The 7,121-nt window shown below is 39.9% G+C and overlaps 1 long non-coding RNA gene across 1 annotated transcript; it reads left to right on the forward strand.

Moving 5' to 3' along the window:
- Positions 1-1,359: 1,359 nt before the first annotated feature.
- Positions 1,360-6,709, forward strand: LOC122465724. Its single transcript, XR_006290747.1, has 3 exons — positions 1,360-1,396; positions 5,025-5,252; positions 5,583-6,709. It is a non-coding gene; the product is annotated as an uncharacterized LOC122465724 (long non-coding RNA).
- The last annotated feature ends 412 nt before the right edge of the window (positions 6,710-7,121 follow it).

A 7,121-nucleotide genomic window follows, 5' to 3' on the forward strand; every position in this document is an offset into this window, starting at 1 on the left:
CAGAAGGGGAAAGGAGACTCACATTAAGGTCAAAAGTATCCACCGATTTTGAGCGCCCAAGTGGAAACATCTAGGACTTTGAGTACTTACAAAAGCACAGCACACATTAAGTACACTTATAGCTAGGAGTGCTCAGCAGTCAGCACTTCTGCAAATCAGACCCCATGGTGTCAAGTCCAGCACCCAGAAAATGAGACCACCTCTGAACAGTCTGGTTTCAGTCATTAGCCCAGAGTCATGTAGGAACTCCATGGCTGGGACAAAATCAATTTCTCCAGGGTTAGCTTTCAACTGCCTTAACCATGAGATTGTACTTTCTCTTCCTGCAATACCCTGCCACATTCACTATATATGTCCCAGATTCTGCAACAAATGGGGCAGGGGTTCTACAAACACACCCCTGATTCATCCCCAGAGAAGGTCTGGCCTTTGCACAGGGGTCCTGTGGGAAAAACTAATATGTGCTCCTGTAATTAAAGACTGTACCATAACGTATACACACAAGGGGGCTGAATTAAGGTTGCACAAGCCCCCCCCCCAAAAAAAAAAAAAAAAAGAAAAGAAAAGACTGGTCTGGGGCAGCTATAACTGGTGGTTAGCTCAGCCATTCCAGTTCTGCCTTTCCTAGGCTGCTCTGGGTGGCTGTGTGGGGATGAGGAAGCATCCCGCCCTTTCCTAGGCTTTAGGTTGAGGCAGGACCAGCAGATCACCTATTCTTGTTCTTCTCCTTGGGGCCTCCCATGGTCAAATAGGAAAGCAGGCAATGGTGAAACCAAAGATAACTCTCATCCTCCTTTCCCTTGGTACTCAGTAGGTGGCTAGTGGGGCAGTTTTAAGAAGCTGCAAAAGGGAAGGGACAGCAGTGCCCCTCCTCTTAGTGACAGTGCTGATTTAAAACACTTTAGGTTAATAATAATAATTAATAATTAATTTAAAACCCCCCACAGAGCACAGCTCAGAATATACACTTTCAATCCAAAACAAAATACATGCTCTTTTTAACATAGTTGCCCTGTGGTTCTCAATTTGGGGCACCACCGATCTAGAGAAGCATGGTTAGCTGTACAAGTACTGTCCTAAATGTATCTTCATCAGGCAGTGTGGGCATTGTAGAACTATCAGTTAAGGTATTGCATGACCTCATGCAGAAACATCTCCATGTTAATTCAGCCTGAGTACATTTAGCCCATAGCAGGATTGAACACCTGAATATTCAAGATAGGAACAGGAGATCAGTGACTTAAAGTAGCTTATCCAAAAAATAAAAGCACTTGATATTTTTCAAATACCTTTTAGATAGAATCAAACCACTCTATCAAGAACAGCTTTTGATATATGATTAATCTTTCTTCTATTGGCAGAATCAGCTGGACCTGCTACTGAGCCACATAAATCAGTAAGTTTGGAATTGTTCATGTGACTGAAGGGAAAGTCAGCAACCTAGAACTCATCCGGATAACTAGGAAGACGCGGTTAAGAAATGTGTTAATGAGATATTTTGGCTATCAACATGCATTAATTCTACATATTACACCAGTCAAAAAATCTGTTTGTGTAAAATATATTGAAAAATAGCATGTTGAAAATGCCTTGGCTCTTGGGCTTTCTCCACTGGCATTAATGAGGTTAATACTGTGTGAAATGTGGTATGTGGGTGAGTTGTATTTTGAGTTTTTTATCATGAATCAGATGTAAAATATGCTGGATCTCTGCCACCGGAAAAAAAGTAATTTCACTTAAGCCTATAAGCCCATTTTGAGAGAATTAGGTCTTTAAATTGTAAAAATCACAATCATGGTGCTATCAATCAGTATGCTTTCAGCAACAGAAATGGCATCAAATACAATTAATTTTACAGGTTTTTTTTAATCTACTTCTGACCTGAATTTAAACAAGCATGAATGTATTTTATTTATTGTCAAGAAGAGCTTGTAGTTTACAATATGTTCAGACAAGTTTTAGGTATTTTAGTACCAGATTCAGTTTATGCAAGTATATCTCTTTGTTGTTCTCTTTTCAGTGACCTGAAGAAAGTAGTCTTTTTGTGTTACAAGGCATGTTTCATTCCTATCCATTTCTGAATATGGGGTTAAGTTGATGCTACTTGATACTCTACTCTACTCTATTTTCTCATATGGAAGTTAATGGGAGCTCAGTCAAATATGAACTGAGTGAGGACTTCAGGCTCTGTCTCCTACATTTGTCCCTCCCCCCCCCCCCCCCCCCCCCATTCCTCCCAGCACTCCAGGCCCCATTTCTTCTAACTACTTACCCATATTTATGGTCACATTCTGAAGAATCAGTGTCCCCTCAAACTTACCCCATGTCCCTTTTAAAAAAGGCAAGTAAAAACTATCCTTAATCTTGTCATTCCCCTTTACCAGGCAGCCCTCCCTTCCCATTCCTTTCTTCCTTGAACTCCATCTTTGAAGATAATACTGTGCTATTTCCTGGTGATGCTCCAGTCCACTATTGGCTGCTATTTCTGCACTGAGGCTTTGCACTTGGATCTCACTTTCCCCTTGTACTTTCCGGACATACCAGCCAAGAATGTATCTTTAGAATAACAGGAAGCACCATAGAGGAGAGTATCCCATTCACAACAGAAGTAACACTAGTAGGGAAATGGAGTGGCAGTAGACAGATGGAAAAATGGGATTTTGAAAAGCTAAGGTCAGTGAGATACTAGGGACAGGAACAAAAACTGGATGATTAGATAAGAAAGCTGGTGGTAGGTTTTTTGTTCCTGTTTTTTAAGAAGGCAGGTTGATAGTTTAGGGCATGGAAGTGCATTCAAACTAATCAATCACTCCACTAGAGTTCCCTGCATTAAGTGCCAAAAATCAGATCTGCCTGCAAATGTTCTTGGTGGACTTCTTAGGGAAATGTCTATTTACCTGTAAATAGCGCTTATTGAGATTAGATACCTGTTTATCGCAGGATCAAAGATAGAACTTCCTGTCACAATAGGGACATGTTTGTTAATATTAAATCCTAGCGTGAGTAAGCATATCTATTTCAAATCTTTTAAAATATTTTTTTTTAGGTGGGGCTAATAGCATTGCCTGCTGTTAAAGTTACCTGCCACTTCCCATTTTAAGGCCCTGTTTTGAGTTGCTTATAACTTTGCAAAAATTTCGCCATTTGGGAAGAAGTTTTTCCATCCTGAGTGCCTGCTGCAGGTTATTTTTTCCTTTTTAAAAAAATGTTTCAGCCAAGATGGTTTAGCCATTTCTGAGTACATTAAGTAAAAATGTTTACCTAAGCCCCCTGCCGCACCCCACGACCCTCCTGCACCCCAACTCTCTGCCCTGAGCCCCCAACCCTTGCCCTGAGCCCCTTCCCACACTCCTCACCCCTCTCTGAACCCCAACTTCCTGTCCTGAGCCCCTTCCTGCACACCACACCCCTCCCACACCCCAACCCCCTGCCCTACATTCATGGCCCTGCATGCAATTTCTCCAACCAGATGTGACCCTCAGGCCAAAAAGTTTGCTCACCCCTGGCCTAGATTATACTTAGTCCTTCCATGAGTGCCGGGGACTGGACTAGATGACCTTCTGAAGTCCTTTCCAGTTCTATGATGCTATGATTCTATGACTATTGACTTTATTGAACAAGTGTGAAGAGCCTATTTTACTTTCTTTCCCAATATTTCCTGATTATGAAAACAGTAAAAGCAATTCGACTGTAAAAGATTAATTAAATACAAATAGTTTGAACTTTGATTTTTTTTAAAATTGAAATATTCAGACAGTTTCTAGAAATGCTGGGCCAAACTTCGAAAATACGTACTTTTGTGCAAGCTCCGTCAAACACCTGTATACAAACTGTTCAAGTAGTAATAGCTGTGAGTTTGGGGATGTCATAAATATAAAGGGAAGGGTAAACACCTTTAAATCCCTCCTGGCCAGAGGAAAAACCCTTTCACCTGTAAAGGGTTAAGAAGCTAAGCCAACCTCCCTGGCACCTGACCAAAATGACCAATGAGGAGACAAGATACTTTCAAAGCTGGGCGGGGAACAAAGGGTTCTCTCTGTCTGGGTGTTGCTTTTGCCGGGACCAGAGCAGGAATGCAGGTCAGAACTCCTGTAAAGAGTTAATAAGGAATCTAGTTAGATATGCGTTAGATTCTGTTTTGTTTAAATGGCTAATAAAATAAGTTGCGCTGAATGGAATATATATTCCTTTTTTTGTGTCTTTTTGTAACTTAAGGTTTAGCCTAGAGGGATTTTCTGTGTTTTGAATCTGATTACCCTGTAAGGTATTTACCATCCTGATTTTACAGAGGTGATTCTTTTACTTTTTCTTTAATTAAAATTCTTCTTTGAAGAACCTGATTCCTTTTTCATTGTTCTTAAGATCCAAGGGTTTGTTTCTGTGTTCACCTATGCAAATTGGTGAGCACTTTTTATCAAGGCTTCCCCAGGAAAGGGGGTATAGGGCTTGGAGGGATTTTGGGGGGAAAGACATTTCCAAGTGGGTTCTTTCCCTGTTATATTTGTTAGGCGCTTGGTGGTGGCAGCACCAGGGAAAAATCCAGGGCCAAAAGGTAAAATAGTTTGTAGCTTGGGGAATTTTTAACCTAAGCTGGTAAAAATAAGCTTAGGGGGTTTTTCATTCAGGTCCCCATATCTGTACCCTAGAGTTCAGAGTGGAGAAGGAACCTTGACAGGGGGTTTACTCATGTCAAAGTTAATAAGCACAAATGGAGGTATAGCAACCACACTAAAAGAAACTCGAGCCCTTCCATGAAAAACAAACACCAAAAAAAAATCTATTTCTGATTTTTTTTTCCCCATTACACAGTCTCATACATCTCCCCACTACCCCTCAGGGAGTAGAGATAATGTCACTGTGACCTAACAATAGATTTCATTTTTTATTATGTATGTTTAATGTGTTTGACTGAAAGCTCTTCTGAACAGGGATCATCTTTGTTATATGTTTGTACAGTGCCTAGCACAATGGGGTCTTGGTCTCAAACAATAACTAATCAATACTACTTTTTTTAATCTAAACAGAATTCATGCTGATCACTGTGTAGGGAAAAATCCTCATCTTCTTCACGATGTATGAGAGTTTAGAGGGGACATATAGAAAGAAAATTTCCAAGGAGTCCTCTGCAGAGATTGCCTAAATATTCTACAAGTCTCCCAATAGAAATGGCTCCAATGCCATAAGAGACACCCCTTCACCCAGCTTTGGCCTTCCCTACAGAGACTGAGGAAGGGCTGAGGGGAGGGGGAAAAGTAATGTAGCCTGTGATTGTATTAATTCTTCCAGGTAAATTTCAACAAGGCTGAAAAGGGAAGTAGGGGTGGGGGTAGCAAGACAATTTGCATGCCCTTGGCTCTGTCCCCAGCCCACCCAGTCTCAACTCACTTCTCCAGTATGAACCCTGTGAAAAAGGAGGAGAAAATCATCTGGGCTCTTAAAAATAACATCTGTCTCTTCTGTGGGGTGGGAGCGGGGGATGGAGATGGTGGCCTACATGGGCCTAAACTGAGTATACTGATGAGTACGCTTCCTAAATCCAGTAGGAATTCCTAAATGAGTAACTTGTGCTGGATTTGGCTCAGCCTCAGGGTGCCAAGGAAGATGTACTCTTCCCACTGGAGCAGTACAGAGCGACCAGCAGGCAGCACAGACAGCCCAAGGGGACCAGTGAAACTTGAGGGTACAAGCACCATCACGACTAGATTTCAGGCACTTATTTCTGGAATTACTATAACTGCTAATCATAAACGTATATAAAGTGATGACTGCAGCATCTGTGTGAATAAGATATTTGTAATACAATTGCTGGAGGGAAAGGGCATCATTAATGTCCTGCAGTTCTTTAAACTACTTCTCAGTTCTGATCAGTAACAGAAGTATTATTTTCTCCTTTGCATTCTAACTTGATTAAGTGACTGTTAAACCCAAGTCTATAACACACCCCTGGGGAGAATGTAGATATTTGAAAAAGCCAAGGTTAATGATCACACAAACCAACTTCATTTTCTAAAGGATGTGTCTGTGCATCTCAGAAGTAAAGGGCAGGGGGAGTTGGAAAAAATAAATGGCAACTCTTGGCTATATCTCCATCAGAAAATGTGACTCTACAATGTTGTTGGGGTTTCACAGAGACAGAATTCAGATGAGGATTTTGTTATGATCAATAAAATGTTATTAACGTTTTTTGAATCAAGACCTTATTAAAGACAAGAATCCTCAGGTGGGTTTTGTTGATATCATTACCCTTTAGAGAGTTATGAGTCAGTACCAGTTTCATCTCACTGAAGCCAACCTCTGCAGCCTTTACTGTGGAACTGGTGTATGAAACACAATACTCATTTTCTGTAATAGTCTTGTTAGGTAAAATTCACTGGCATTTCAGTAAATCAACCTACAAACAAATTATGCTGGAATATTTGTGAGCCTTCTGTTGAATATACGTTTTCACTTGAGGCAGTATAGCTGTAAGTTTGCAGTCCAGCAATTGATCCACATAGTTTGCTCTCTTAATGGTGTTGGTTGTGACTGAAACTTAATTCTACATGACATTTCTACATGCCATATATTACCAGCAAAATAAAGAATTAGTGTTAATACATGTATCTTTTATTTTAATTTAAATAACCAGTTTATAACTGTATTTAAACTGAAGTATATTATTACTTTAAACTTCCAAATTCACTTTCATGCACAAGTTAAAAAAAGATCATATGAATTACACAGAAAAGTAAATTATAATTCCTTTGTTCACTCTTGGACAGCTGAACAGCATTGGCAGGCTTAGTCTAGTCCTGCTAGCTAACTGTAAGACATACTTTTAGCCTTTGGCTTTGCCTCAGGAAAAAATACTCTAACTGTTAAATACATCTAAAAATTCATATTTTTCAATTATCACTGTCTAGTATGTCTTTTGAAGCTATATATCCAAGATCAGAACAAGGATATGCATTCAATTCTTATTTTTTAAATGGGGATTACAGGATTCTTACACAATCTTGACTCTGACATGTAGATTTCCTAGTAGTGTGTTATATGACTTTGCTACAGCAAAATTATTAATACCATATAACTATATGTACTTAGTACAGTTCTTACTAATAAGATAATTATTCCCTTGAGGG

Source organism: Chelonia mydas, chromosome 4 (assembly GCF_015237465.2).
Source record: "Chelonia mydas isolate rCheMyd1 chromosome 4, rCheMyd1.pri.v2, whole genome shotgun sequence".
In the NCBI taxonomy this organism is placed as follows: domain Eukaryota; kingdom Metazoa; phylum Chordata; order Testudines; family Cheloniidae; genus Chelonia; species Chelonia mydas.